The 8293-nt window shown below is 40.4% G+C and overlaps 1 pseudogene; it reads right to left on the bottom strand.

The window, feature by feature from the left end:
• Positions 1-6939: 6939 nt before the first annotated feature.
• LOC104533425 lies at positions 6940-7867 on the bottom strand (annotated as a pseudogene).
• Between the last annotated feature and the right edge of the window lie 426 nt (positions 7868-8293).

Below are 8293 nucleotides of genomic sequence, written 5' to 3'. Positions count from 1 at the left end.
CAGCTATAGTAGGAAGCCAGCACAGGCGACCCTCATTACAGTGAGAAATAAACCACTTGGTCAAGATGCTGGCTGGTCTCCAAGAGCTCACTGTGTTTGATTCACCTCTCCAGGTGCTATGCATGGATTGTGACAAACTGTATCAAAGCCATGTTCCACATCATTGGTAAGGCAAGTAAAATTCCATCATTTTTTTATTTTCTCTTTTAATGAAGGTTACTGTATTCTTCTCTATTTGGTTCCTTTGTGTGCAAAGTACCACATAGTAGACAGGTAGAATCTTGCTTAAATTTCAGGAGTTTAGGGTGAGAATTACCTGGAGTAATGACCTCTTGGTGTTGACTGTTTTGTTACCTTCTCTGTCCTTCAGTTTGAAGCAGATCCTGAGAATTCTTCACAAAGAAAGGCATAGGAACCTGCTATAGCTGCTTCCTGATGAACACAGATGGGAGGAATTAATCGAAACTCTCTTCTGTGGCCTTTTCTTCTCTGTGCATTCCTTTAGTACATTGTTTCATTGGTTCTAAAGACTTTTGGACAGTTTTTCAGCTCATTAACTTTTTTCAACTAGCTTCCATTTTATGTTCATTCTCCTGTTTTGAAACTGTGAACTACGGTGGTGAATCTTTGGCTTTTGTTCCCCCCTCAAGTAAGCTTTGCTCGCTCTTGCAGTGTCTCTTCAATGGTAACATTTGAATTGGATCCTGTATGCAGTTAAGGCCAAAACAAGTTTCTGTTATTTTCTTCTGGGTCCTGATGAGCTGGTCCATGAAGATGTCGTTAATCGCATCTAAAAATTTTGTTTTACTGTTATGGTGTTGTTTGGGGGTGTTTGAAATTTCATATTATTTGTTGTTTCCTGTCTTTGTAGCTTCAGTGATATGGTATGGTGATGCAGAAATACATTTTTATATTTTTATGTTTATTTACTGGAGGAAAAGCTCTGGTGTCTCTTTTGCTTCCTGCACAAGAACCTTGAAGCTTTAAAGTAGAGGACAACTGCTGGTCACCAGAGTCCCAGCTGTGCTTCCTTACTGCTTTGAACAGCTTTTGTTGTTATTATATAATCCCTGTTTGGGAATTCCAGCTGTTGCACACATGCAGATCCTTAACAAGAAGCCAACTCCCCTTTACCCCCCCTTTCACTATTCCAGTGGCTTTTCTCTGCAGGGTATGTTTAGCATCCTGAAGTATTTTCCTTCTGTTGTACCCTGGAGGGCTGTATCTATAAACTTTTTTTTGATGGACTAGTTAGAAACCCACTGAATTCCTAAATTGGTTTGTCTTTTGATGTGCTTCTGGAAGGGAGATTAGAAAGAGATGTAACCCACAGCTGCACACTCGGAAGATTTTTAATGGGAATTCAGGTGAATAAGGTTGAAGAGAATGAGGTTGTAAAGGGAAAAACAGGTGTATAAATTCAGAGATCGGGGGTTTTTTTGAGTTTTATTATTTTTGTTTTATCCACTCCCCTTTTCTCTTGTTCACTGCCAAAATCTGCAATTGAAAGAGTAGAGGGCGAACTGCCAGTTCTGTGTGGGGTGCTCCTGGTGAGGAGATCATTTGAAGGTGATGCCAGAGTAGTCAGCCCGTCGGTCCTTTCTGTAACAGCTAGGCTGTTTGAAAGGATGGCATTTGTCCACTTCTTCAGGCTCCTGTTGGAGAAGGGAGACACACGGTCCTCTAGCTTCCTATCCCTGTAGCTGGGATGTCATTTTTTTGAGAGGAAGCAGGTTTTACTTCTGTCTGCTTTGGCTGGTCAAGGTCTTAACAGAAGAGGACATAGATACTTTTTTCATAGAGAACTGTTTTGAGTGGACATTGCTATTTCTTCTTGAGTGCTATGCTATTAGTGCTCTTAACTCCACTTGCATGTGGAGTTCTTAAGCCAAGTGAGAGGAAAGTCCTGGTTTGGTGTTATGAATGCAGCTTTTCCTGAAATGCTTGCATGTTTTATGGCAAAGCTCCTTTTTGGGTTAATCTTCAGCGTACTGGATTCTCTGGTGGAATATGAAGTGAAACAAGAGGACTGTGTAAACACTATATAACTTTGGTACTGAGTCCTTTAGCTTATCCAAGGGTAAGATACAGCATGGCCTGCTAAGTACAGACAGAGACCTAAAGGTCCTTTAATTTACCCACCATCTAGGTTGCTCTGTACAGAGTAGAGCTGCTAGCAGGACGTTGTGGTGTTATGTGTTGTCATGTAACATGAACTGCAGCTGCTTTTTCTACATGATACATAGTTCATTCATAGTAAGATGAGATGTTACAGCTGCTAGCTACTCAGTTCATGTTTACTTGTGTTGTCGCTGTTGAAAATGAAACAAAATTATTTTTTTTGCTCATCTTCTCTCACTTTCGGAAGTCTGCTCCTCTCTCTTGGAGCTCGTCTTCTTTCATTCCTACTCCTTGCAATGTGTAGTTGGCCTGGATGATCCCTGCACTGTAATTTCTGCCTTCCTGTGTATTTTTGAGGTGTTCTACGTGGCAAGATTGGAATCCTGGTTTGAGGTATCTAAGGCATACACTGTAACTACTAGTAATAATATTATGAAAAAGGTAAATGTATTATCTGCTGTTTGCACTTTAACACTACCTTTTTGCCTTTTAAAAAAGTTAGAACAGCAGCCACTGTTAATTATTGTACTTTTTGGTGGATGCTTTCAAGTAGGTTTTTCTGAGAATAGCCATTTGTAAGTTATTCGTAGTAAACAAGGTTGTTCTAAGAAACTATAGAGCTTGCAATTGTTTAAAAAGTAGCTATGGAAACTAGCAGATGATTCTCAATTTGAAATGAGCACTCTTTGCTTTCATTGGCTGTGCTCCCCTCTTGAAAATGACATTCTTCATGGGCACTCTACAACATTTTAAATTAATTTAGTTTTCTTTAAATGGACAAAGTATTCATCCTTATTAAGATATGTTAGAATTTTAAAACATAAAGCTATAGTTTGCTTGGTTTCTGTGTTTGTTTAAGTTACACGATCATAAAAAGAATCTTTCTTTTCTCTTCCAAGCTGGAAATGTTAAAATCCACTCCTTTTCAAGTCTGGCAAAAGAAAGTTTCCTTCTTGAAACAAGAACCAAGTGTGCCAAGTTTCAGCTTTAGTCTTATAAGCTGAAAGATTCTTCTCAGCAAATGTTACAGAATGTGTCCTGAGCACTGTGAGAGTTGTGTACCTGGACTTTGAGGTGCAGAGTTGAGTAGACATAACTTTCAGTTTGTTAGATTATGCTGCAGACAATGCAGCATACAACCTTACACAAAAGGTTGCACATTTGCCATTTTACTTAAATAATGGCATTTAAAAAATACTGGAATAGTCTGTATTTTCTTTTTAAAGAGAAGGGGGAGAAGATTCCTCCAGCCTAAAAGAATGAAACCAAAGAAGCAGTAAAAGCTGGTGATTGCCACATATTTCTTTCTATTCAGTGTTCGGTGGCTGTGCTGTTGTAGATGCAAAATTCTTTGGGAAGGCTTGTTAAATGTTTCTCTTCCCACAAGTACAGTTCAAAGTTGAAGTTCCTTTTTGATGCTAAAAGAGATAGATTATAAGCTATGGGCATAATGGTTGTCAAGTTGCTTGACATATTGAACTTGGTGTGGCTTTTACTAAGTTTCCATCTCTTGATATTACTAATGATGTTCCAAAATACCAGTGACTTGTACCAGAAGTAGTTGGTATTCTGATTCAACATCTTCCTGGTACAGAGTATAACGCAGTTATAGTAATTGAAAATAGTTCAAAACCCCTATATAGGACAGTATGCATGTGGTCTGAAAATCTTTAGCTTCTTAACATGATAGAGCTTGCTAGGAAAGTCTTTAGAGACCTTTAGCGTGCTTGGCACAAACTTTCAGAACTATTTCAGCAGTACTCTTAAACACATGCTATGGGGAGCCATAGCTGGTTTTGACTTACAGTGACTGTCTTCTGAAAATATATAATTTTAATTGTCAAACTTGTTATAGAGAATTGAAGAAGTAACACGGGCCTCTTACATACTCCAAGTGGCAGCTCTTAGCTTTTCTGTTCCTTCCTGCTTTTCTTCCTCCCATCTCTCCTAGGTTATTGGGGAGGGGAAACAAAACCCTATCCTGTATAATCTAAGTAAATTGTAATTGTTGTGCTTTATATTGTAATTGTTTTCTAAATTGATTTAGACTTCAGTAAAATGAAATTATAACTGTTTGCATGCAGTTTTGTGTCTGTTTCATACAAAAAGTTCTGGCATTCAGAGGAGCTGCTGTTAAGAACTGAAGTGACCAGTGAGCAGGAAAAATAGTTATAGCTGGAAGTGCAGCCCAAATTTTACCTTTAGTGTGTTGGTTTAAAATATTGTTAATTTTTGTCATTATATGTTATTTCACAATTAATACTAAAGCATTTGGAAGTGTGAAACTGCAAAGCCTGATACAGTACAGAACAACGCTGAGAGCTACAGCAGCTCATGCAGTAAGCTATACAACAGAAAATGCAAAAAATTTAAAGGTACTTTTAAAGTCAAAATATTCTCAGCATCTAGCTGATTAATTTTTATTTTAGTGGGAAATTGCTGCATGCTATGTACTTCTGAAATCAGGTATTTTTTCAGGTGCTTATGGCTTTTTGTCTTCAGTTCTGTCAAAGAAGACACATGGGTTGTTTCTTGGCTGTTAAATGCATTTGTGCTGCATCAAGAGTTAAGCTGAACTGGGAAAAAGCTGCTCTTCAAGAACAGCTATGCACAGGAGGTATTATTCTGGTCTAACTAGATTGTTTTAATTTTGAAAACAAGCCTCTCTACTATCTCCATGTATGGTTTTTTTTCCTCACAACCTTGTGTCGCATTCACTGCCCGTCCCCACCCAATTTCTTGAGTTGTGAAGTTAATATTGGCAGCAGAGGATCATCATCTGCCTACTAATAGTATCAGTACAGTCACCTATCGTCATCCCGAGCAGAGGTACTTGGGCATACCATCCTTGTGGGTAGAATGCTCACAGTGTCTCCCCGTTGCTGATTGTTACAGAAGAGGAGTGGGGTGTCACACCAACCCAACTTCAGATATCTCCCCTGTAAGGCAGGCTGCAGATGCAGAAAGCACCAATGGATGGTTCAGCTGTTGCCTGCAGAAGAACAGGAACCAATCTCAAGATGTCAGGCTGCCTGGCCAGCAAGTGCCAAGGAGAGATTGCAGGACTTGTGTGTCCTCCAGTCAGCTGCAAGGGCAGAACCAGGGCCTTCAGCACTCAAACCTGTTGTCTGTGGGTGTGCACAGTGGAGCTTAGTGTTTGCTCATTGCTCATGCTGTTTGTGATCAAGTGAACCTCCAAACCTGGATCCGGCAAGAGTGGATGGAGGCATTTGAACGAGCTACGGCCAAAGTAGCAGTTAAAGAACTGGAGATGAGCAGTGACTGCTTCATCTTTCACTTGTTCAAAAGTGATGTGTTAAGCCCAGGGGTTCCAAACAGTGTTGCCTTTTCATCATTGGATGGTGTGTAAGGGTGGGTACCTGCTGTATTTGTTGCTGGGGTTTCTAAAAATAGCACTGGGCAGCGAGTCCTGCGAAGGGACTCAAAAAGTGTCAAGAAATACCATGCAATTACAGGAGCATTTAAGTGCTGGAAACAGGAAGAATGTGCTCAGCATCATCATGATTCAAGGTAGTGAAGTGACCTGGAAATGTGGGTTGTTGCTGGTTTCACACTCGTATCCACAGCTTTTGGAAATCCTTGTTGCTTTACTAAGGTAGGGGTTGATTTGCTTCCTGCAGAACTCAGGACTGCAGTTTCTACAGGGTGTTTGGATGTGGGGCTAAGCACAAGCCTCCAAAAAGGCTGTTGACGGGAATGCCAGTTTCCAAAAGTTCAGTGGAACAAGTTCTGCTGGGCTGCTGAGGATGTGTAATTCACAAACCAGCTGGCACCACCACAGCATAGGATGTTTTTAAAATACAGGCTTTTGTCAGTGGTCCTGAGATGGTTCTGAGTTAATTTGCTTATATTCTTACCATGACAAATTCCCTCAGTAGATTTTGTTGACAAGTTCTGTATGTTTTAATAGGTGAGTAAGGTTTTCAGTCAGTTTTGTGTTGGCTTTGGCAGTAAGTTGTCACTGTCAGTCATCTGATTTGAAAAGACAAATTTTGGTTTGGTTTATAACTAAGATACCTGTTTCAGTAACAGAGTAATTTTGTCTTTTTTTTTTTTTAGCCCAGAACATAGGCACAGTAAGGATGATTTTTCACTTCTGTGTGTAATTCTTGAAAAAATCAAAACGTTTTAATTTTCAGAAGTTCCATAATAGATCTTATCCCTGTAGAGGGAAGTGCTGTACTTAGATTTTTGGTTTTCATTAAGTTAAAAAATCTAGGTGTATCAGATGCTAGTTAAAATGATAACATAAACTGGTGAGTTTGTAGATTTGAATTGCACATCTGAATTGTTTAATTACGGAAGCTGCATAAATGTTTGCGTTTTTCTTTTATTTCCCACCCCAGGAAATAAAAAGCATAAATGGTATTCCATGAAAACCTTTTTAAAAATGATTTTAAAAATAGGTACTTTTAGGAGTTTCTTAAATTTATTTTTATGTTTCTAGGTTATTGTGGTGCTTTAGCAACTTGAATGAACTCAAATTGCATGTATGTGCATTGATGGTATTCTTTAATTAGATGTGTTTGGGTTTTTTTGAAAGAGAATGTAACCACTACAAGGAAAGACCACAAGGCAGAAAAGTGTCTGATAATGAGACATTTACTGAAAGTGCTGTCAGTTACATTAAGAGCTATAGTTTAATATCCTTTTTTGGAAAGGCATCTAATTAAAAAATAGTAGCTAAAAGCCATTCTGATCACTATGGTTACAGAGACAGGACCTGCAGCGCTCTATGAAATGTTAGACCAGCTTTGCTGGGGACAAAGTAATCTTCAAATCCAGGGTCCACAGTCTCTATTCTAGGGGAAGAACTGCTCGGGGCTCCAGAAGAGACACCTGCAGGTACTTTGAGTGCTTATACCTCTCATTAATCACTTCCAGTTGTCAGTGGGGAGCATCAAGGCATGCTTTATGCAGATCAGTCAGACAAGTCACTGTCTCACTTAATGAATACCCAGCGAATGCAGCAAGTGTTTCCAGCCATAAAGTCCTGTCCGTCTAGTTTGCTAGACAGTAGGCTGCTGCAGCAGTTTGGGAAGAAAGGTACTTCAGTAAAGGATCAGCTTCAAGGAAACTCAGCTCTGCAAGATACCTTGCGGAGTTCTCTGTCCTCATACAGACTCCATGCCTTTGAATATACAGGAGGAGGAACTGGTTGGTGGTGGAGACTATTCAGTCAAAAGCCAACACTTTAAGAAGCAGGCAGTCCATTCTCAGCAGCTGCCTCTTTGTATAGGTATCATCTGTTATATACACAAACTCATCCCCTTCTGGTGGTTAGATCTCTCCATATTTCATAGCCAGAAGAATTGCTGCTGTTCCTACAAGCTGCAGCTTCCCTCTGAGAACAGACATGCAAGAGAGAAACCTGTCCAGGAAGTTCACTGCTAAGTACAAAGTCTCTGTCTGAACTTTATATTCTTCTCCTACTTCCACCAACCAGTCTACCAAGATGGCACATGTTCCTGTTGTGATATCTGGTGGTTTTCTCGTGTAGTAGGGCTTCGGCCTGAATCTTAGTTCAGCCTCTTGGAGGTACTGATGAATGCCTTCTGCATGCTCTCCCACAGTCAGACTTACAGGATCTCCCATGGTGACTGTGACTGGAAGGATGTGTACACTACCATCAGAGACCTTGTGCTCGGATCCAGCAGTCGATGAATACTGGATGTCATTGGACTAGTATCCAGTTCACACAGGCTTGACTCCAGCTCTTCAGCCACTGGATGAGTGGGCTAGCAGGGACTGTATGAAGTTCAACAAGGACAAATGTAAGGTCTTGGATCTGGGAATACATAGTCCAAGAATGCAGCTGAGACTGGATTCCACCGGGCTAGAGAGCAGCACTGTGGAAAGGGACCTGGGGGTCTTGGTGGATGACAAGCTCAACATGAGCAAATAGTGTGCTGCAGCTGTAGAGAAAGCCGACAGGGTTGCATTCTGGGCATCACCAGCAGAGATAAAGAAGTCATTATCCCTCTCGGCACTGGTCAGATCACACCTTGAGTACTGTGTTCAATTTTGATCCCAGCTATACAAAAAAGATGTGGACAGGTTGGAAAGGGTCCAGAGAAGGGCCACGAGGATGACCAGAGGACTGGAAGACCTGCTGTATGAAGAAAGACTGAGAAAACTGGGCCTGTTCAAC

Source organism: Mesitornis unicolor, unplaced genomic scaffold (assembly GCF_000695765.1).
Source record: "Mesitornis unicolor isolate BGI_N332 unplaced genomic scaffold, ASM69576v1 scaffold3723, whole genome shotgun sequence".
NCBI classification, from domain to species: domain Eukaryota; kingdom Metazoa; phylum Chordata; class Aves; order Mesitornithiformes; family Mesitornithidae; genus Mesitornis; species Mesitornis unicolor.
Note: the sequence above shows the minus strand (reverse complement) of the source record. Positions and strands in the feature narration are given on the sequence as shown.